This window comes from Salmo salar, chromosome ssa05 (genome assembly GCF_905237065.1).
Source record: "Salmo salar chromosome ssa05, Ssal_v3.1, whole genome shotgun sequence".
NCBI lineage: Eukaryota > Metazoa > Chordata > Actinopteri > Salmoniformes > Salmonidae > Salmo > Salmo salar.
In genome coordinates this window covers 51,819,112-51,841,460 of record NC_059446.1, presented here as the reverse complement: position 1 = coordinate 51,841,460, position 22,349 = coordinate 51,819,112, and positions in this window count along the sequence as shown.

Genomic DNA, 22,349 nt, shown 5'->3' with positions numbered 1-22,349 from the left:
CGGGCACCAAACACACACGCTTCGAGTGGCCTCTCTCACTGAGTGACAGGTGTACATGGACGGTACAATGGTTGCCAATATGACTAGAGACCATGGTAACAATGGCTCGTCTCCGGGGAAACGCTTAGCCTTGCACGCGTCCGTCAGACATGAAAGAGACAATTTCAGGTGGTAGAAAATGGAACTGGGATAAAAAGGAAACATTTGGGGTTCTGTGGCACTCAACATCGCCGGCGGCAACGGCTTTGATGGGAAAATGGATTTTGATCCTTGATTATATACACCACAATCTGAAACAGCCAGAACATGGAAGGGACTTGAATTAAATGGTGAACAGTGAGGATACACTCACCAGGACCATTAAGGCTGCCATTTTCATCTCTCCTCTCAGCATGATACCAATTTGTCCTATCTGGTGACAACAACTTCTCCCAAAACCAGGCAATGTAGAATATATCTAAAACAATTCAGTGAACAAGCTTTTTCACAGTAAGCAAGTGCTAGGATCAGATCTCTTATGGTACAGCCCAGTACTGACTCTGTAACAGCAGACATACCCTGCCAATATAACTGCAGTATTTTGTTGTTGGTGTATTTTCACCATCCAGTCTCCATTGTTTGTGTGTGTGTGTGTGTGTACAGTGCTCCATTGTGTGCGCGTATGTGTATATTATCCTTGGGCCCTGGCCATGTCAATCAGCCCCCTGCAGAGCAACTGCCCTTCACACTTCTGTTTATCTACTACTGCTGAGGACTGGGACACCAGATAAGAGTACATCACACACACACACACACACACACACACACACACACACACACACACACACACACACACACACACACACACACACACACACACACACACACACACACACACATAAAACAGAGCTGTAATGCCATTTTATTCTGCAGTTTAATTGACATGCATGTCTCATCTCTCTAAGAGGTCTGATCCTCTCCCTTCTCATATTCTGATGGAACTCTGCCATCATTTAAGCTTGTGAATGCAGTGATTGTACTGTACCTGTTTCCCTTCAATTAGTCACCCATTTCAATTCAAATGTCACATCCTAACACCAACTGAATAGCTCTGCCACAACCTGCGAGCTAATCGAGGAAGAGAATGAGGAAGTGAGAATGAGGAAGTGAAAGGGAGGAGTAGCAGTGTACCTGCGAACTGCACATGTCCAGGAGGGTCTTGGGGACAATTGAAATGGCTGAATGAAGCATTGTGATAAGTCTTCATGGTCAGCAAGCTAGCCCACCTCGCCTGTGTGTGTGTGTCCTGTATGATGGGTGTATATTCAGCAGCCTTGCCCCCTGGCACCACACGACGCTCAGCACAAACACCAATACCTCGCTACTGACAAAGCCATGGACACACAGATATGCATGCATTATCACACACACGTTTCAGAGAGTGTGTGTGTGTGTGTGTGTGTGTGTGTGTGTGTGTGTGTGTGTGTGTGTGTGTGTGTGTGTGTGTGTGTGTGTGTGTGTGTGTGTGTGTGTGTGTGTGTGTGTGTGTGTGTGTGTGTGTGTGTGTGTGTGTGTGTTTGTGCTCGCAGGCGCGTGGTGTTGCAGTATACTGCAAAGATGCCAATCTCTTTTGCTTGTCTTTTCCCCTAAGTCCCAATTTCTCTACTGCCTGCAGTCAGAGATGGAGAGGTAGAGGGAGAGAGGTAGAGGGAGAGAGAGAGAGAGGAAAAGGTTGACGCTATCAGTGTTATAAGGGCCACCAGGTCATTGTCACGTGTCACTCAGAGTAACACTACCTCTGATAAACCCAAGTAATCCCCCACGTCAACGCGGCAATAGGTGTGTGGGCCCTGGAAGCCAGCATCCTGACGAGGCACGAAATGAACCCCCCTGCACTAGCCCCGATAAACATCTAAAACGGTTTCTGGTCCCCAGGGGCTAATGGAGGGACTGGGAGCTATCAAAATATCAAATGCGCGTGACAGCTTACAAGGACCCAGGTCTGTCAAACACTCGCCTTCAGAGTGTGATTTAACTTCCCGCGCTTAGCCCGCCCTGGTGGCTGAGAAATTGACGTTTTGGGTTCCCCCCCGTCTTTTGCACAGAAGTAATACTTTAATGGACATATTTATTTAGACAAACAGAGACACCGGGCACAGGTTTTAATTAGGTAAACAGCTCGTTGGGTGGAATTGATGGCGATCCACTAATGAAGGTCGTCGCAGGCTAATAGCTCTGCTTCCCTATGTCTTATGGAGCTGAAATCTCATGAAATAGAGTGAATTCAGCCATCTTTCCTCTCCCGCCTTCTGTCATTTTTTTTCTTTATCACTATTTTCTCTCTCTTTTACCCCATCCTCTCTCTCGCTCGCTGCCTTCTCAACCTTCTCTCTCTCTCTCTCTCTCTCTCTCTCTCTCTCTCTCCCTCTCCCTTTCTTGCTCTCACTCCCTCTCTAACAGATGACTCTATCCTGGGCCGGGCCTGTCGACGTCTCAGTTGCTCTCTCTCTCTCTGTCATGGACGGTGTGTGTTGGGAGTCCTTGCCGGTGCGTCTGAAGGACAGAGGGACAGAGGAGCGGCCGTGGCACCGTGTCAGGTGTCTTCTCCGGGAGACACGTGAAGGGGACGTTTGTAACTAGCCGCCAGTCTGTCGTCTAAGGGGGCCATGTCTTCTGGCTGCTGTCAGTGGCACAGGCCTGAGTTATGATTATGATTTATCACTATGATTTATGATACCTACTGCTGTTGTGTTCCTCTCAGACTGAGTAAAGTGTAGGGAAGGTATGTATGTACGTGTACGTGTGTGTGTGTGTGTGTGTGTGTGTGTGTGTGTGTGTGTGTGTGTGTGTGTGTGTGTGTGTGTGTGTGTGTGTGTGTGTGTGTGTGTGTGTGTGTGTGTGTGTGTGTGTGTGTGTGTGTGTGTGTGTGTGCGTGTGTGTGTGTGTGTATATGAGGATACAGGAGTGCTTCAATGTCCATCCAGAAACACTATAAGTCATGGCATAAAGCACACAACAGATGCACAAGATAACGTGTCTAGTTAGACTTACTGTAGCCTACTACCCAAAGTATTGTACAGTCTCAATGCCAAACAGAGGGACATAGGGGATATTTTGTAAATATCCTCAAATCCTGCGCCAGCCCCTGTCACTGAATGTTGGGATGCAGTAAAACAGGCTGTCTGGAGGCCCATGGGGAGAGGGGATGTGGGGGAGAGGGGATGTGGGGGAGAGGGAGTGGGGGAGGGCACTGGTACACATCCACAGATTAACTCTCACTCAGGAGAAATAGAGCGGAACTGAATGTGTGTGTGTTTGTGTGCATGTGTGTGAACGTCCGTTGTGTGTCGGCGGGCAACCGCAGGGTGCATGTGACGCATCTGGTACGGTAGTGCCTAGATAGAGGTAAGTTGCATGTCTACTTACCACCTGCTTGCATACTCTCGCTTACAGCTCGCTGCCGCCTGCTAGCCCTTGTAGTGAAGTCTCCTCTTGCCGGTACAAAGCCTCTCCATGACTCCTGTCGGGCCTCCTCGCGGCGGCACACGTTAACTGGTTGTCTTGAAACTCCAGGCTAACCGGTAGGGGATCATCGGAGCAGCAGTGGGCCACAGAGATGCATCTGTACAGGCCCACCTCTGTGTGGACACATCCTGGCAGCCATCAACCACTGCACCCGCTGCCTTGTGGCTTAGTCTGGTACGACAAAGGCTAGGGGAGCACACCCTGAGAGAAAAGCAGCTTGCTGGCGATGCGCGATAGGCGGACGCCGACAGACTCGGGATCCTGCAGCTGTGTGGAAGATACTGGTCGTCCTGGGTTTCCCCCCTTGCCACTGGAATTCACCTTCCTGCACGCCAGCGGCACAGGACTGTTATGGTCTCCAGCAGTTGGGACTTGAGTAGCAGCTGCTCTAGGCAGACCACTGTGTGACTGAGCAGCCCTATTTAGGAGCCATACTGCTCACCCCAGCTGGGGAGAGGCCTAGAAAAGGTAGCCTGAAAAATCGAAAAATGCTGAAGAAAATAATTCCCCTGAAACTGGTGACATGGATCTTCAGAACTTTTTTGGACACTGACGATAATAGCGATAGACCCCATCGGAGAACAGCTTCGATTGCTGCAGAACTAAGGCGCTACAACATTGACATCGCTGCCCTGAGTGAGACCAGGTTCCTGGATGAAGGTTCCCTGGAAGAGGAGGGAGAAAGCTATACCTTCTTCTGGAAAGGTTTCTCTCTGGGTGGACAACAACAGCACGGTGTTGGACTGGCAATTAAGAACAGCCTTTTACCCAGCCTCACTGAAACACCTGTCGGCATAAGTGAAAGACTCATTTCTCTCCGTATCCCCCTAGCCAACATGCGTTATGCTACTCTTCTCAGTGCACACGCACCAACGTTACCATCTGAAAATGAGGCAGAGGACTGCTTCTACCAGTCATTAGATGAGGCCCTTCACCGCATCCCCAGGAATGACAAGATGTTTCTGCTGGCTGACTTCAACGCAAGGGTATGGACAGAACAACAGGAAATGGAGTGGAGTGCTGGGTAGGCATGGTGTTGGCCAGGTCAATGAGAACGGCATGAAAATGCTACCTCTATGGGCTGAGCACAATCTCATTGTCACGAACACCTTGTTCCAGCAGAAGAGAAAATATAAAACATCAGGGATGCACCCACGCTCCAAACACTGGCACCTGGTCGACTACGTCATAGTGAGACGTTCTGACACTAATGACGTCCTGTTGACACGTGCCATGAGGGGTGCAGAATACTTCACAGATCACGTATGATACTGGCTAAACTCCAGGGGAGAATCCCCCCCCCCCCACCAATGCCTGCAGAAGTCCATTAAGAGGCGTCTGCACTGTACCCGGCTTGAGAAAGCTGCAGTAAGGGACGAGTTCACTCTCTCTCTGAAAGGTTGAGGGAGACTGAGCCTCTTCTGAGCACAAAGGACACCATGGACCAGAAGTGGAAATCTACTGTATTAGCTCAGTGCTCTATCAGACAGAGGCCCACTCCATTGGCTACAGAGGTAGGAAACATCAGGACTGGTTCCATGAGAACTCTGACACCATCACAACCTTACTGGACAATATGCACAGTGCTACTCTCAGCAAGCCCCACATCTGCTACCCTCTGCCAGCAGTGGTGTGCATCATGCAAGGAAGTGCAAGCCACCTTGTGTGCTCTGAAGAATGAATGGCGGATGAATAAGGCACAGGAAATCCACATTTATATTGACATAAATGACATGCACAATTTCTACAACTAAAGCTATCTATGGCCATAGAAGTCGCTCCATCACCCCCCTGAAAACAGCTGATGGTCTGACTCTCTTGAAGGACCAAAACCAGATCCTGATGAGGTGGGCTGACCACTTTGAAGCAGTCCTCAATCAGCGGTCTCCTACAGACCACTCCATCCTGGAAGAACTGCCTGTCTGTCCATCCATTCAAGACCACAACCATTCGCCAGTCTTCCAAGAGTTGTTATCAGCTATCTGTTCCCTCAAGAACAACAACGCTCCTGGCGCTGACAGCATCCCGGCAGAGCTACTTAAGAAGGGAGGTTACTTCTGCACCAGAATATCACTGAGGTTGGGGACCAGGAGATCGTCCCCCAACAGTGGTGGGATGCAAACATTGTCACCATCTATAAGAACAAGGGTGACAAGTCCATCTGTGGCAGGAGTATGACCGGCAAGGTCCTGGCCAAGGGGATGTTACACAGGCTGCTGAAGAACATCACAGAGGAACTGTTGCCAGAATCACAATGCGGCTTCAGAAAGAACAGGACTACAGTCGACATGATATTCACGGCACGGCAACTCCAGGAGAAGTGCCGTGAACAACATCAGGACCTTTTCATGGCCTTTGTCGACCTCTCCAAGCCCTTCGACACAAAGTTGTCAACATCCTTTGCCAGTTCCATGATGGGATGGCTCGGGTGGCCACAGGAGGGCAGGAGTCAGTGCCCCTTTGGCGTAAGCATCGTTGTGAGGCCGGGGTGTGTGCTGTTACCTATACTCTTTTAACATGGAAACCTATTGAACATCAGGAGGCTCCAAGCAACCACTAATGGGGTTCTTGGGCTGCAGTATGCTAATGATGTGCTCTTGTGGCCCACACTCCAGAAGACCTTCAGTCCGTCCTTGTAGCGGCTGTGAGGGTCTATAGCAGGATGGGACTGTCTATCAACACCACCAAGACAGAGGTGGTCTGCCAATGAAGATCCAGCCCTCCACCCACCATGCCTGTCTTCACCATTGGACACAAATCACTGGCAATAGTGCCGTCCTTCAAATACCTGGGCAGCATCCTCTTGAAGGACTGCATGATCAACCTCAAAATTCAAAATAGGATCAAGCAAGCGTCAGCTGTCTTCGGGGAAACTCAGATGCAGGTTTTTCCAAAACAGGGGTCTCCACATCCACACCAAATTTGCCGTCTGTCAAGCCATCTGCATCCCCACACTTCTTTACGGCTGTGAAGCCTGGGTCGCTTACAGTCGCCACAACAAGCAGCTTGAGCAATTCCACATAAGATACCTGCAGCGCATCCTGAGAATCACCTGGTGTGACCGTGTGCCCCGTACAGAAATACTTGCTAAGACCAACTGCAAGAGTATGGAGGCCATGGTCACCCAACACCAACTGCGCTGGCTTGGGCATGTCATTAGAATGTCTCAGGATCGCTTGCAGCAGAAGATCCTGTATGGCCAGCTACATCTTGGCCGGCGGGCTGCAGGGGGGGGGCAGATGAAGCCCTATAAGGACCAGCTGAAAATGTTGCTGAAGAAGTGCAACATCAAACCCACAGACCAGGAAGATGCTGCTGCTGACCGTTCCACCTGGCGGCAGCTCTGCCAGAGCGGTGTACAGAGGTGGGAAGAGAAGAGCACAAAGAGACAGCAAAAACAGTTCAGGAGACATACAACAATGCCTGCCCCAGTCAACACAGACTGCATATGCCCCACCTGCAATAAAGTTTGTGGATCTCAGATGTGACTATACAGTCACCAAAGAATTCGCCGTTAACTCAGAAGTGGAAGTCATCATTGGGTACGATGGACTACCGTAACGTGTGTGTGTGTGTGTGTGTGTGTGTGTGTGTGTGTGTGTGTGTGTGTGTGTGTGTGTGTGTGTGTGTGTGTGTGTGTGTGTGTGTGTGTGTGTGTGTGTGTGTGTGTGTGTGTGTGTGTGTGTCCAGAAGCACTATGAGTCATGGCATAAAGCCCACAACAGATAATGTGTGCTGGTTAGACTTACTGCAGCCTACTAACCAAAGTCTTGTACAGTCTTAATGCCAAACAGAGGGACATAGGGGATATTTAGTAAATATCCTCAAATCCTGCGCCAGCCCCTGTCACTGAATGTTGGGATGCAGTGAAACAGGCTGTCTGGAGGCCTATGGGGAGAGGGGATGTGGGGCGAGGGAACTGGTTCACATCCACATATTAACCCTCACTCAGGAGACAGAAAATAGAGTGGAACTGAATGTGTTTGTGTGAGTGTGTGTGCCTGTGTCTGCATGTCCGTCAATGCTTGTGTGTGTGTGTGTGTGTGTGTGTGTGTGTGTGTGTTTGTTTGTTTGTTTGTTTGTTTTGTTTGAGAGAGAAAGAGAAAAAGAAAGATGGAGAGAATAAGCTAGCTCTCCACACATCCTCGTTCCGATGCTCAGTGTGTGGCACAAAGCAGCCCATTTCATGTTTCCAATGCAGTGGACATGACTAGAAACAACAAACCCTTCAAATACCTCATCTACCACCCCTCGCCCCCTTCGCAACCACCCCTAATCTTCCACCACATTGCCAAAATAAAGGGAGAGGGAGGGGGTGTCGTCACACAACAACACCACAACACAACACCTCTCACAGACAGACAGACAGACAGACAGACAGACAGACAGACAGACAGACAGACAGACAGACAGACAGACAGACAGACAGACAGACAGACAGACAGACAGACAGACAGACAGACAGACAGACAGACAGACAGACAGACAGACAGACAGACAGACAGACATTGTCTCTGTGTGAAGCTTGTGGATGCTGGAAGCACCCTAGAAATAGATTCTGTAGCCACCCGTGCCCAAGCACGAGAGGCCTGCTGCAAAGAGGAGTGGGACAAAATCCCTCCTGAGATGTGTGCAAACCTGGTGGCCAACAACAAGAAACGTCTGACCTCTGTGATTGCCAACAAGGGTTTTGCCACCAAGTACTAAGTCACTTATTTCTCTCATTAAAATGCAAATCAATTTACAACATGTCTCTCATCCTGTCTCTCACTGTTCAAATAAACCTACCATTAAAATGATAGACTGATCATTTCTTTGTCAGTGGGCAAATGTACAAAATCAGCAGGGGATCAAAACCTTTTTTCCCTCACTGTATATCAATATGCACAATGAAAAATATTTAGTTATGGACAGGGTATCCATCAATATACAGACAGACAGACAGACAGACAGACAGACAGACAGACAGACAGACAGACAGACAGACAGACAGACAGACAGACAGACAGACAGACAGACAGACAGACAGACAGACAGACAGACAGACAGACAGACAGACAGACAGACAGACAGACAGACAGACAGACAGACAGTCATTGTCTCTGTGTGAAGCTCGTGGATGCTGGAAGCACCCTAGAAATAGATTCTGTAGCCACCCGTGCCCAAGCACGAGAGGCCTGCTGCTCTTCACCAGTGCTGAATGAGCCTAATCAGCTCCATTGACATGAGGGTGAGGAGAGGACTATTTTAATATACTTCTGGTACAGAGGAATACGGTGTAGAACAGGACAACAAAGGCACATGTCTACAACACAGAGCCATTGGGATCAGAAGTGAGTGAGTAGTACGGCTTTTGACAGGAACCTCTTACCTCCTGTCTCACACACCTCAGATAGACCGAGAGAAACAGAGAGGGATGGGATATGGAGAGAGATAACAAAACAGGGAGTGTAACACCCAGAGAGAGAGACTGTGAGGTGAGGAAGGAAAGACCTCGGGGAAAGGGGGCATGGAATAGAAAAAAAGAGAGTGAGAGTATTCAAGAGGGGCTGCTATAAGGATGGAGAAAGAGCGAATTAAAGAATAGAGGGAGGGGAAAGAGGGAGAGATAAGGAGGGAGGGAGGGAGCTTGGCACTGAGCTGGTTAGTGGAGGGTTTATTATTCTCAGTAGCCAATCAAACGTTGGCCCTCCTGAACAGAGAGAGAAGAAGAGCTGGCGAATCATCCTGGGGGCTTTCTCTCTCCCTTTCCCTCTCTCCCTCGCTCCCTCTCTCTTTTCCTCTCTGGCTCCTACCCTCCCTCTTTCCTTCCTGCGGTGTATGAGTGCTATCCATCTGTCAGCTGTCAGTGCCAGTGAGAGATATACAGATCTGTCACTTCTCGTCAGGCCGCGTTTTGGGAGGCCCTTTTGCAGCTGCCGCGCTGCAAATACTTTCCCTATGGCAGCCAGGACCGGAGTGAAGCTATTAGAACACACGCATGAGGGCGCGCACCAACGCACTCGGGTACGCACGCACGCACAGACACACACAAGCACACACACGCACGCATACACACTGTGGATAAGGTGACAAAATGGACAGGAAGTGCCAGTAAAACCGTGTGTGTATTTTGGGCCCAGTGCAGATTGAAACTGTGTGTGCGTGTATATTCTAGCACAATGGCATCTCATCAAAGTCGGTGCTTTTTTTTTGGGGGGGGGGGGGGGCAGACGGGTATAGACAGGAGGGGTGCGGTGCAAAGGGGTGCAGCGAAGAGCGAAGCAGAGGGAGGGCTTCAGGAGCAATTAGACGTATTGATTGCAGGCCTTGGATGACACCGCTCACAGACTGAGTAGTGCACAAGTAGACTCCTATGACAGAACAAGAGAAAGGGGAGGTCTACACGTGTCTGTACGTCCATCTGTATGTCCAGATGTACAATGTTTACTAGATTTGATAGTTTGCCTGCAGGGATCTATGTGGTTTTGGCTCATGCTCATGGACGCTGTTTCTGGGCGGAACGAAACACGACCCGGCCAATTAACGCAACATCGTGTCAGCCTGTTTGGTAACCCTGATACGGTGTCGATCCCACACGTGCAGATAGGGAGGAGAGAGAGAAAGAGCTACTGTGTATCTAAAAAGAGAGACGTATAAAGAGAGAGACAGAGCAGTATCGAGAGCGAGAGCGAGAGATACGTAGGGAGAGAGAGAGAGATACGTCGGGAGAGAGAGAGAGATACGTCGGGAGAGAAAGAGAGATGAGTAGGGAGAGGGGGAGAGAGAGAGAGAGAGAGAGAGAGAGAGAGAGAGAGAGATGAGTAGGGAGAGTGAGAGGAATTGCTGGGATCTCTGGAGAGACAGATAAATCCATGTCATCCAGCAGAGGACATTGTGTATGCGACGTGTGAGATGTAAACATTCCCCACAATCCCAGGCACTCCGCGGGGACAAGAGAGGAGCAAGGCATGCTGGGGGATCTGTTTAGATGATCACACGTGCCAGGAACTCACGAGGCTGGCCTCGGTATACTCTAGCACACAGAGAAAGGGCAGACCACCAGACGTGCCACATTCACTTTACACTATACCTCTGTAGACATAGGCCTAGATTCATAAAATGTTTATGCACTGCTTATGAATTTGGTGTGTATGTGTTAATGAATGTGTCCTTATTGGTACCCTTCACATAAAGTGTTACCAATAAAGTGTTACTTTATTTGTGTCTCACTTTCCCAGTCTTAATTTGTTTTTTTCTTACGGTGTTGTATTAGGACACATACAGTAAACTGAGAAACATACATGCGTGCCTGCACAGACAGACACACCCCTCCTCCACCTCTCCAAGCCGTCACTGGCAGCAATTCAGTGACGCCTGTGACTGCCAGTACTGCGGATCTGCTCCTGGAGCGAGCACTGGGTTGATTACCCTGATGTATGCATACCGAGACACTTGACAATCTCTCAGCATTTACATATGCAGCCTCAGCACTCCGCACTACTTCTGATCTGAGGGGTGTGTGTGTGTGGCGTGTGTGTGTGTGTGTGTGTGTGTGTGTGTGTGTGTGTGTGTGTGTGTGTGTGTGTGTGTGTGTGTGTGTGTGTGTGTGTGTGTGTGATCTTTTCAAGAGTGTGTGTGAGTCTGCATAAGGCGAGTGGGAGAAGAAGAGGAGCGAAATGGCAGCTCTCGCTCGCTAAACGTAAAACAAACAAACTTTAATCCGATGCTGAGCCCTGCTCTTCAAAGCCGAGACGGAAGTAGAGACAGAAGCTTCTCACCTAGGGGCGCGTATCGCAGTAAACACACAAACATGAGCATTTACAGAGATCCTCTTATTCACTCTTTTGTCAACACATACCACTCACAACCAACATACTTCTGGGGATACGGCGATGTTACAGCGCTGTTCAAAACTCACAAAAGCAGCAGTTTGACTGATGTTGCCCTTTTCAAATAAAAATCATCATACCGACAAAACTCCGATTCAAAGACGCAGCGTCTTTTTGTTTTCCGTTCGACAACATGAGGGAGACGATCATGTTCCGGATGAGAAGACAAGACAACGAGACAGCAGGTCTGGGGAGTTGTGCTGTGTGTCGATCCTTTGGCTTCTTCTTCACAGGGAAAGGAGGCCTGGCTGATCATCATTAGAGCTAAAAAGACGCTCACAACTTGACATGTTTATTTAATGGCTGCTCGCGGCACCGACAGCAAGCTGCTCCTATCTCTCACCGTAACGTGTTGATCTACCGTGTGTTTACATTCCTTTGTGCGTGCGCGTGTGTGTGTGTGTGTGTGTGTGTGTGTGTGTGTGTGTGTGTGTTCACCAGTGTGTTTAAAAAACAAAAGTATGTGCAGGGTTGTCTGATTGTAGTCTGATTACCTAAAAACTGTAAGTGTAATCAATTACGTTACCGGCAAATATATTGCAATCGGATTAAAAATACTTTTGAAAAAGGAGACGATTACTTTTTGGATTACTTTTACATTCAGAATTTTTGTTTGCAAAAAATACATTAGGACACCTTTCTATTTGTTCCACCTGAGTGAGTCTGACTACAATTGAGAGACCATTATGATAACACACCAACTGCATTTGAAATATCATGTTTGTCTTTGTCTAATGCCGCTTAAGGGGATAGTAATCCAAAAGTAACGGAAAGTAATTAGATTACGTTACTGAGGTTGGGTAATCTAAAAGTGACTGATTACAATTTTAAACAGGTAACTAGTAACTGTAATGGATTACATTTACGTGTGTGGAAGTGTCCGTGGTACGGATTTTTGTGAGTGTGCACATGTATCGATGTGTGTGTACCATCCATGTCGGTTCATATGACTTTATGCATAGCCATGCATGAAAATATGTATGTTCAGATTCCATTGTCGTCCAACCTCAGTAATCTCTTTATTCATACCGGGCATTGAGCGCCCTCATAAATACTTATAATAGTCAGCATCACACAGCACAACAATACAAGATATGCCAGTCATTCTGGAATGAGCAACGCCACAGAGTTTGTTAGTAACTCAGTGAAGCGAGAGAAGAATTCACACAGAGAGAGAGATGTTGAGAGAGAATGAGAGTGAGAGAGAGAGAGAGAGAGAGAGAGAGAACAGGACCAAGAGTGAGAGAGAATAGAGACAACGAGCAGGAGAGTGAGAGAGAATGAGCAGAAGAGAGCGAGAGAGAGTGAGAGAGAATGAGCAGAAGAGAGCGAGAGAGAGAGTGAGAGAGAATGAGCAGGAGAGAGCGAGAGAGAGAGAGAGAGAGAAGGAGCAGAAGAGAGCGAGAGAGAGAGAGAGAGAGAGAGAGAGAGAATGAGCAGAAGAGAGCGAGAGAGAGAGAGAGAGAGAATGAGCACGAGAGAGAGAGAGAGAGAGAGAGAATGAGCAGAAGAGAGAGAGAGAGAGAGAGAGAGAATGAGCAGGAGAGAGAGAGAGAGAGAATGAGCAGGAGAGAGAGAGAGAGAGAAAGAGAGAGAGAATGAGCAGGAGAGAGAGAGAGAGAGAGAGAATGAGCAGGAGAGAGAGAGAGAATGAGTAGAAGAGAGAGAGAACGAGCAGAAGAGAGCGAGAGAGCGGGAGAGTGAACGAGCAGAAGAGTGAGTGAGAGAACGATAGAAAAGAAGAGAGCCGAAGAGTGAGAGACTGCAGGGCGGATTCACCGACGCATTTCCTTTTTTGTTTGTTTGCGTGTGTAAACGCAGTTTTAATGAAATATTAATGTCTCCCATCCAAAATTCTTGGTAAAGGATCCACTGTCTTTGATTTATCCATCTGTAGCACCTGAGGTAGGCATTTAGTATGCTGCGCTGTCAGGAGACAGGTGCCAGCAGAGAGCTCCATGAGTCGAGCTGTCTAGCCTGACACACCTTTGCTTCTGCTGCAGTCTGGAAACTTGTCTCTCTGTCTCTTTCCCTCCCTCTACTTCTCTCTCTATCTCCCTCCTCTGACACTAATTAAAATGATTCTAAAACTATTCTATTCATTTTATTAGAAATACAGTGACAGAAATGTTGAAAGTGGTCAAAAAAAGAGTGAATGAGAGAAAATGTTACATATCGATATGCATGTGTATTGTTTTCTTTGACCCTGGTAGCACAATTTGCAGGAACATAAGGTTGAAGATTTGGTGCATTTCAATGGAGCAATTTGAATTGGAAACAGATGGCATTGATCATACTGTACATGTCTGTGCTCTACTGTAGGCTTTGATTGACAGCTGACATTGAGCTGAGTTCTTGTATCCCATGCGGGCCCACTGACAAATCAGATCCCCTGATCCAGTCCCTATCTCCCTATCCATGCTAATCCAACCTGACTACGACCTGGAAAATGATAGCGGGTGCTCGACTAACGTGTCTAGTTTGCGGTTGGGTTTTGAAGGCCTCACGTGGCTCATGGCGAGAAGCAGCATTGACTTTGACACACATCATGGTCCGTCTCGGCTCCATAATGGCAGATCTGGCTCGTAGTGGGAAGGTGTCAATCAAGCGTCTTCTCATTACAAGGTAATGTATCCCACAGTGCTATTTGAGTGGTCAGCTGGAAATCCACAATGCATCCTGTCAGAAAGACTAGTTAATTATAGCGTCTTGTTCTATGTTAGGCTTGGGCGTGTCAGAGGGAATAGAAACTCATGATGTATAACGCTCATTTATAATAAGGAGATGCACATTTCAATCTTGTGACTCCGCCGCGAGGCAAGGAACAGACAACCCACAGGGAAATTGTGTGTGTGTGTGTGTGTGTGTGTGTGTGTGTGTGTGTGTGTGTGTGTGTGTGTGTGTGTGTGTGTGTGTGTGTGTGTGTGTGTGTGTGTGTGTGTGTGTGTGTGTGTGTGTGTGTGTGTGTTTGTGTGTGTGTGTGTGTGTGTGTACAGTCGTGGCCAAAAGTTTTGAGAATGACACAAATATTAATTTTCACCAAGTTTACTGCTTCAGTGTCTTTAGATATTTTTGTCAGATGTTACTATGGAATACTGAAGCATAATTACAAGCATTTCATAAGTGTCAAAGGCTTTTATTGACAATTGACAGAGTCAATATTTGCAGTGTTGACCCTTCTTTTTCAAGACCTCTGCAATCTGCCCTGGCATGTTGTCAGTTAACTTCTGGGCCACATCCTGACTGATAGCAGCCCATTCTTGCATAATCAATGCTTGGAGTTTGTCAGAATTTGTGGGTTTTTGTTTGTCCACCTGCCTCTTGAGGATTGACCACAAGTTCTCAATGGGATTAAGGTCTGGGGAGTTTCCTGGCCATGGACACAAAATATCGATGTTTTGTTCCCTGAGCCACTTAGTTATCACTTTTGCCTTATGGCAAGGTGCTACATCATGCTGGAAAAGGCATTGTTCGTCACCAAACTGTTCCTGGATGGTTGGGAGAAGTTGCTCTCGGAGGATGTGTTGGTACCATTCTTTATTCATGGCTGTGTTCTTAGGAAAAATTGTGAGTGAGCCCACTCCCTTGGCTGAGAAGCAACCGCACACATGAATGGTCTCAGGATGCTTTACTGTTGGCATGACACAGGACTGATGGTAGCGCTCATCTTGTCTTCTCTGGACAAGCTTTTTTCCGGATGCCCCAAACAATCGGAAAGGGGATTCATCAGAGAAAATGACTTTACCCCAGTCCTCAGCAGTCCAATCCCTGTACCTGTTGCAGAATATCAGTCTGTCCCTGATGTTTTTCCTGGAGAGAAGTGGCTTCTTTGCTGTCCTTCTTGACACCAGGCCATCCTCCAAAAGTCTTCACCTCACTATTTGTGCAGATGCACTCACACCTGCCTGCTGCCATTCCTGAGCGAGCTCTGTACTGGTTAGTGCCCCGATCCCGCAGCTGAATCAACTTTAGGAGACGGTCCTGGCAATTGCTGGACTTTCTTGGGCGCCCTGAAGCCTTCTTCACAACAATTGAACCACTCTCCTTGAAGTTCTTGATGATCCGATAAATGGTTGATTTAGGTGCAATCTTACTGGCAGCAATGTCCTTGCCTGTGAAGCCCTTTTTGTGCAAAGCAATGATGACGGCACGTGTTTCCTTGCAGGTAACCATGATTGACAGAGAAAGAACAATGATTCCAAGCACCACCCTCCTTTTGAAGCTTCCAGTCTGTTATTCGAACTCAATCAGCATGACAGAGTGATCTCCAGCCTTGTCCTCGTCAACACTCACACCTGTGTTAACGAGAGAATCACTGACATGATGTCAGCTGGTCCTTTTGTGGCAGGGCTGAAGTGCAGTGGAAATGTTTTTTGGGGATTCAGTTCATTTGCATGGCAAAGAGGGACTTTGCAATTAATTGCAATTCATCTGATCACTTTTCATAACATTCTAGGGTATATGCAAATTGCCATCATACAAACTGAGGCAGCAGACTTTGTGAAAATTAATATTTGTGTCATTCTCAAAACTTTTGGCATCGACTGTATACTGTATATGTATGCGTTTGTGCGCGCGCACATTTGTGTTTGCTCCCTCTCTAATATGTTTGTGTGTTCGCAACAGGGGAACAGACTATTTCCCAAACCACACCCCCACCTTTCCGACCATACAAAGGGAGCATTAGAAAATAGAAGGAAAAACAGCAGAGACTGTTTGCCTGGGAAGGTATGGATGTCATAAAAGAGCAGGGTTGGGATTTGTTGGTGTCACTCAATAAATCAGTGTGAGTTTAATTACCGGGCCGGTGTGGAGGAGCCGTGACAGGAACTAGGTCTGTGAGTTAGCGTTCCTCCTGGGCCGGACCCTACCAAAAACCTGACAGGGCAGGGTTTCACTCACACACACAGGAACGTACCAATATTCAGGGGGGGGGTGTATTTGAGCTCTGCTCACAGGACTGCAGCTCCCTCACAGGCGAGGGCTGTCTGTCTAATCCCCCCCTTTTATGAACTCTGGTTGGGAGAATTTTTGAAGCTAATCTCTGCCACATAGTCCACTGCACACTGACTCTGTTAACCCTGTGCCCCATAATCCTGTAACAAGAGAGAGGAGAGAGGAGGGAGGGGAGGGAAGAGTGGAGAGAGAACAGAGAGAGAGAGAGAGAGAGAAGTTGGAGCAGACAGACAGAGAGAGAGAATGGGGTAGACGGGAGAGAGAAAAAGAGCGTGACAGAGTGAGAGAACAGAGAAAAGGGGGAGCAGAAAGAGAGATGCAGTGAGAGTGAAATGGAGACTAAGAGAAATTAAAAGACACAGAGCGAGCAGGGAAGTACATGTAGTAGAAGGTGGGTGGCTGGGCTCCACTTTGGAGTAACACGTTTCATTTTCAGGGCTCTACAGCCATGACTGAGTCATAGTTGAGGCTCAAACACGGCCTTGTGTTTTACATGTTGTGTTTCAGAGGAGGCTGGTGGGAGGAGCTATAGGAGGATGGGCTCATTGTAATGGCTGGAATGGAATTAATGTACGAAGTCAAATGTGTGGTTTCAATATGTTTGATGTGTTTGATACCGTTCCATGTATTCCATTCCAGCCATTTCAGTGAGCCCGTCCTCCTGTAGCTCACTCCAGGCGGGTTGGTGACTGACTGAGAGGCACTTCACTCATAGACAGGCAGCGCTATGTGCTGTTTAACGTTCTCCGTTTAGGCCCCAAAATGGATGAAGAGGGTTAGAGTCCAAGCCGTCAATTCACATGTAAATCGGGTGATCTATTTCAAACAGAAGAAAGCAGATCACTCACGCACATGCACACAAATGTACACACAATCGCACACACTTCCATACTGCCCATACCATGCACATTTATGCATGAACGCATGCATGCACACACATGCACAAGAACACATCTACGTGCACACATGTACAGTTGAAGTTGGAAGTTTACATACACTTAGGTTGGAGTCATTAAAACTTGTTTTTCAACCACTCCACAAATTTCTTGTTAACAAACTATAGTTTTGGCAAGTCGGTTAGGACATCTACTTTGTGCATGACACAAGTACTTTTTCCAACAAGTGTTTACAGACAGATTATTTCACTGTATCACACTTCCAGTGGGTCAGAAGTTTACATACACTAAGTTGACTGTGCCTTTAAACAGCTTGGAAAATTACAGAAAATGATGTCATGGCTTTAGAAGCTTCTGACAGGCTAATTGACATCATTTGAGTCAATTGGAGGTGTACCTGTGGATGCATTTCAAGGCCTACCTTCAAACTCAGTGCCTCTTTGCTTGACATCAAGGGAAAATTAAAAGAAATCAGCTAAGACCTCAGGAAATAAATTGTAGACCTCCACAAGTCTGGTTCATCCTTGGGAGCAATTTCCAAATGCCTGAATGTACCACGCTCATCTGTACAAACAATAGCATGCAAGTATAAACACCATGGGACCCGCAGCCATCATACCGCTCAGAAAGGAGACACGTTCTGTCTCCTAGAGATGAACATACTTTGGTGCGAAAAGTGCAACAGCAAAGGACCTTGTGAAGATGCTGGAGGAAACAGGTACAAAAGTATCTATATCCACAGTAAAATGAGTCCTATACCGCTCAGCAAGGAAGAAGCCACTGCTCCAAAACCGCCATAAAAAAAACAGCTGCACATGGGGACATAGATCGTACTTTTTGGAGAAATGTCCTCTGGTCTGATGAAACAAAAATAGAACTGCTTGGCCATAATGACCACCGTTATGTTTGGAGGAAAAAGGTGGAGGCTTGCAAGCCAAAGAACACCATCCCAACAGTGAAGCATGGGGTTGGCAGCATCATGTTGTGGGGGTGCTTTGCTGCAGGAAGGACTGGTGCACTTCACAAAATAGATGGCATCATGAGGAGGAAAATTATGTGTATATATTGAAGCAACATCTCAAGACATCAGTTAGGAAGTTAAAGCTTGGTTGGAAATGGGTCTTCCAAATGGACAATGACCCCAAGCATACTTCCAAAGTTGTGGGACAAAATGGCTTAAGGACAACAAAGCCATGGTATTGGAGTGGCCATCAAAAAGCCCTGACCTCAACCTTATGGAAAATTTGTGGGCAGAACTGAAAAAGCATGTGCGAGCAAGGAGGCCTACAAATCTGACCCAGTTACACCAGCTCTGTCAGGAGGAATGGGCCAAAATTCACCCAACATTTTGTGGGAAGCTTGTGGAAGGCTACCCGAAACGTTTGACCCAAGTTAAACAATTTAAAGGCAATGCTACCAAATACTAATTAAGTGTATGTAAACTTCTGACCCACTGGGAATGTGATGAAAGAAATAAAAGCTGAAATGAATCATTCTCTCTACTATTATTCTGACATTTCACATTCTTAAAATAAAGTGGTGATCCTAACTGTGTCACGTTTGTCATTCAATGAAGACCAAGGCGCAGCGTGTGTATCGTTCCACATTTTATTTTAACTGTGAAACTATGCCATGGATCATCACTACAGGCTCCGGGCCATGGATCATCACTGGAGGCTTCGTGCCATGGATCATCACTTGAGGCTTTGGACCATGGATCATCACTGGAGGCTTCTTACGTGGAGCCGGAACAGGTCTCACCAGACTGGGGAGACGCACTGGAGGTCTGGAGCATAGGGCTGGCACAACCCGCCCTGGCTAGATGCCCATTTTAGCTCGCTGAGTGTGGAGAGCTGGCACGGGACGCACTGGGCTATGAAGGCACACTGAAGGCATAGTGCGTAGAGCCAGCGTAGAACACACTGGACCGTGGAGGCGCACCGGAGGTCTAGAGCACAGTGCTGGCACAACTCGTTCTGGCTGGATCCCCGCCGTAGCCCGGCAAGTGCGGGGAGTTGGAACAGGCCGCACTCGGTTGTGCTGGCGAACTGGGGGTACCGTGCGTAGAGCTGGCGCAGAATAACCTGGGCCGAAGAGACACACCGGAGACCAGGAACGACACAATCCTTCCTGGCTGAATGCCCACTCTAGCATGGCTACTGTGGGGAGCTTGCACTGAGCGCACCAGGCTGTGGCTGCGCACTGGAGACATCGTGCGCATCAACGCATAACACGGTGCCTGACCAATCATATGCTCCCCACGGTAAGCACGAGGAGTTGGCTCAGGTCTGATCCCTGACTTAGCCAATCTCCCCGTGTGCCCCCCCCCCATTTTTTGGGGCGGCTGCCTCTCGTGCTTGCCTCGTGGTTGGTATAGTTCCTCGTATCGTTGCCTTTCTGCTCTCGCTGCTTCCAACTCCTCCTTCGGACGACGATACTCCCCAGCCTGCCTCCAGGGTCCTTTCCCGTCCAGGATTTCCTCCCATGTCCAACTCGTCTTCCCCGTAAACGCACGCTGCTTGGTCTTTTTGTGGTGGGAGATTCTGTCGCGTTCGTTGTTCAATGAAGACCAAGGCACAACGTGGGTATTGTTCCACATTTTATTTTAACCGTGAAACTATGCAAGAAATACAAATAAACTACTAAACAAAACAACAAACCGTGACAAAGAGGTGCAACATACACTAACTCAAAATATAATCTCCCACAACCCCAGGTGGGAAAAACAACTACTTAAATATGATCCCCAATTAGAGACAACGATGACCAGCTGCCTCTAATTGGAGATCATCCCCCCCCAAAAAACATAGAAAAACAGAAACTAGAACCACACAACATAGAAAATGTAAACTAGACAAAACCCCCTGTCACGCCCTGACCTACTCTACCATAGAAAATAAAAGCTTTCTATGGTCAGGACGTGACAAACTGACCTAAAACAGGGAATTTTTACTTGGATTAAATGTCAGGAATTGTGAAAAACTGAGTTTAAATGTATTTGGCTAAGGTGTATGTAAACCTCCGACTTCAACTGTATGTGCACGCACATACTAACACACATTTACATACTAGCCTTATGTTCCCACCAAGAGATCGTAACAATAGATGTGTTTATATTCATACACATTTGTAGCCCTACTATTGTCCTAGGAAATTTAAATAAATAGATACCAATTCCTCTTGTACCTTTCATTTTTACATTCTCTTATAACTGTTCAAAACTTTCCCGAAGAGAGTAATTAATTCTTGGCACTCCACTTTGCGAGCTTGTAAGGCCACCGAAATAACGAGCGAAATACAAAATTCAAAATCCCTTGCAGAAAAGGAAAGACATATGCCAATCTGTTCCTGCATTCTGCTAGACATGTGCACTCTCTCATTGGCTGAGAGACATTTGCATTTTTTTTTACCCCCATCCCTTGTGCTGCTGCAGCCCGAGGCACAACACAACACAGTCAAAGGAGAGACCACCCTCTCTCATCTCATCTCCTCTGTGTGTGTGCATGTGTGTGTGCTTGTGGGTTCGTGTGTGTGTGTGTGTGTGTGTGTGTGTGTGTGTGTGTGTGTGTGTGTGTGTGTTAGAGCGCCCCCTAGCCCTCAACCCTCACTGCTCCACACGTGCCCTACATAGCAGTCCCAAGGAGGGTATAATAAACACCACGTAGGTCCTCTCACTAAAGACTACACTGTTCCCCGAAGAGCTCTCGTTACGATTGGTGTCGCAAACACAACCAATGGCTCGCTCTTCTTTCCACTGCCATCGTTTTTTTTCACCAGCAAGCAGTTGTTTTGCAAACAACCCCAGAATGACAGCATGTTGATGCATATTAGTAGAATTTGAAGAGGAAGAGGGAATGAGAGGGAGAGCGGAGGAGAAAGCGAGAGGGAGAGAAGATAGAGAAAGGGACAGAAGAGTGTAAAAATGAGCCAGATGGTAGATTTGGCTAGGCCGCTGTCATTCAGTTTATGTAAAGCTTGTCTGGAGAGAGTACAGACCCCGAAGCATCTCTCACATATTGAATAGTCACTTCAAGCTTAAGAAGCAAAGTGAGAGGCTCTGAGGCTCTGATCAATACTGGAAACCTATTGTTTTCATTTTGGAATGTTACCTTTTGACACTCATATTGATTTCTGATTTTATTTCCATGAAAACATTATGGTGGGGAACCGTGTAAAATGCGTGTGCAGGCACAGAAAAAAGGACACGTTGACGACCAAGGTTATTATAGTTTTGTGTTTTTGTATTTTTTTTTGTTTCTAGTCGGTTAGTTTTCAGACCTGATTTGCTAGTTTTTGTTTAGTTTTAGTTGTATTAAAATATGTATATTTTGTTTTAGTATTATTTACTTCCAGTTGTAATTTTAGTGTTAGGGACAGAAAGCATGCATGGGATGATAGGAACAATTCATGTTGTATAGTCTTTTTTTGGGGAGAGTTGTTGCGGTGGCACCACAGAAAAATAATAAGAACTGGAGACTGCGTCTAAAATGTCCTACCGTTGTTTTCAAGGTAATCTCCTCACTTTCGCAAACGCCGACTCATGAATCGTCTATATCCGAGTTGCATCCGGGTTTATACGGAACGACATCATGCACTAGCACTCAGTGCGCATAGGGAGCCGCGCGAGCGGTGACATCGTCATTACGTCAAACAAAAACGTGGCACACATTGGATGAACATAAAAATGTTTATGTCTTCAGCTGTGAGTGTTGGAAAAGAAATCAGCTTCAGCAAAATGTATTTTATTAATTCAGTGGATTTTTGTGGACAAAACGTATGACTAAAGTGTCTTACAGTATTAGCAATTTTCAAATCTGACATCTCCATGTGACCGTGTATGAAAATTGTCTTTCTGGGCCGGCTTCAGTTATACTGCAGTGCCGAAGCAAAACTGTAGGAGCAGTCAAAACCATGCTTCTAGACTGGAGCCCTGGCCCCTTGGGTGGCACTGGTCATGTGTCTGGTCATAAGTTAGGTTTAAATTAAAAACTAAATCTTAATGTGACTTGGATTGAAATGGAATAGCTCTGGTACAAAAGATATGGTGGAAGGAAACTCTCTCTCGCCCATGTTTACACCAATCCAATGTTTTTTAACTTTAGTAGTACATGTAAGAAGAATG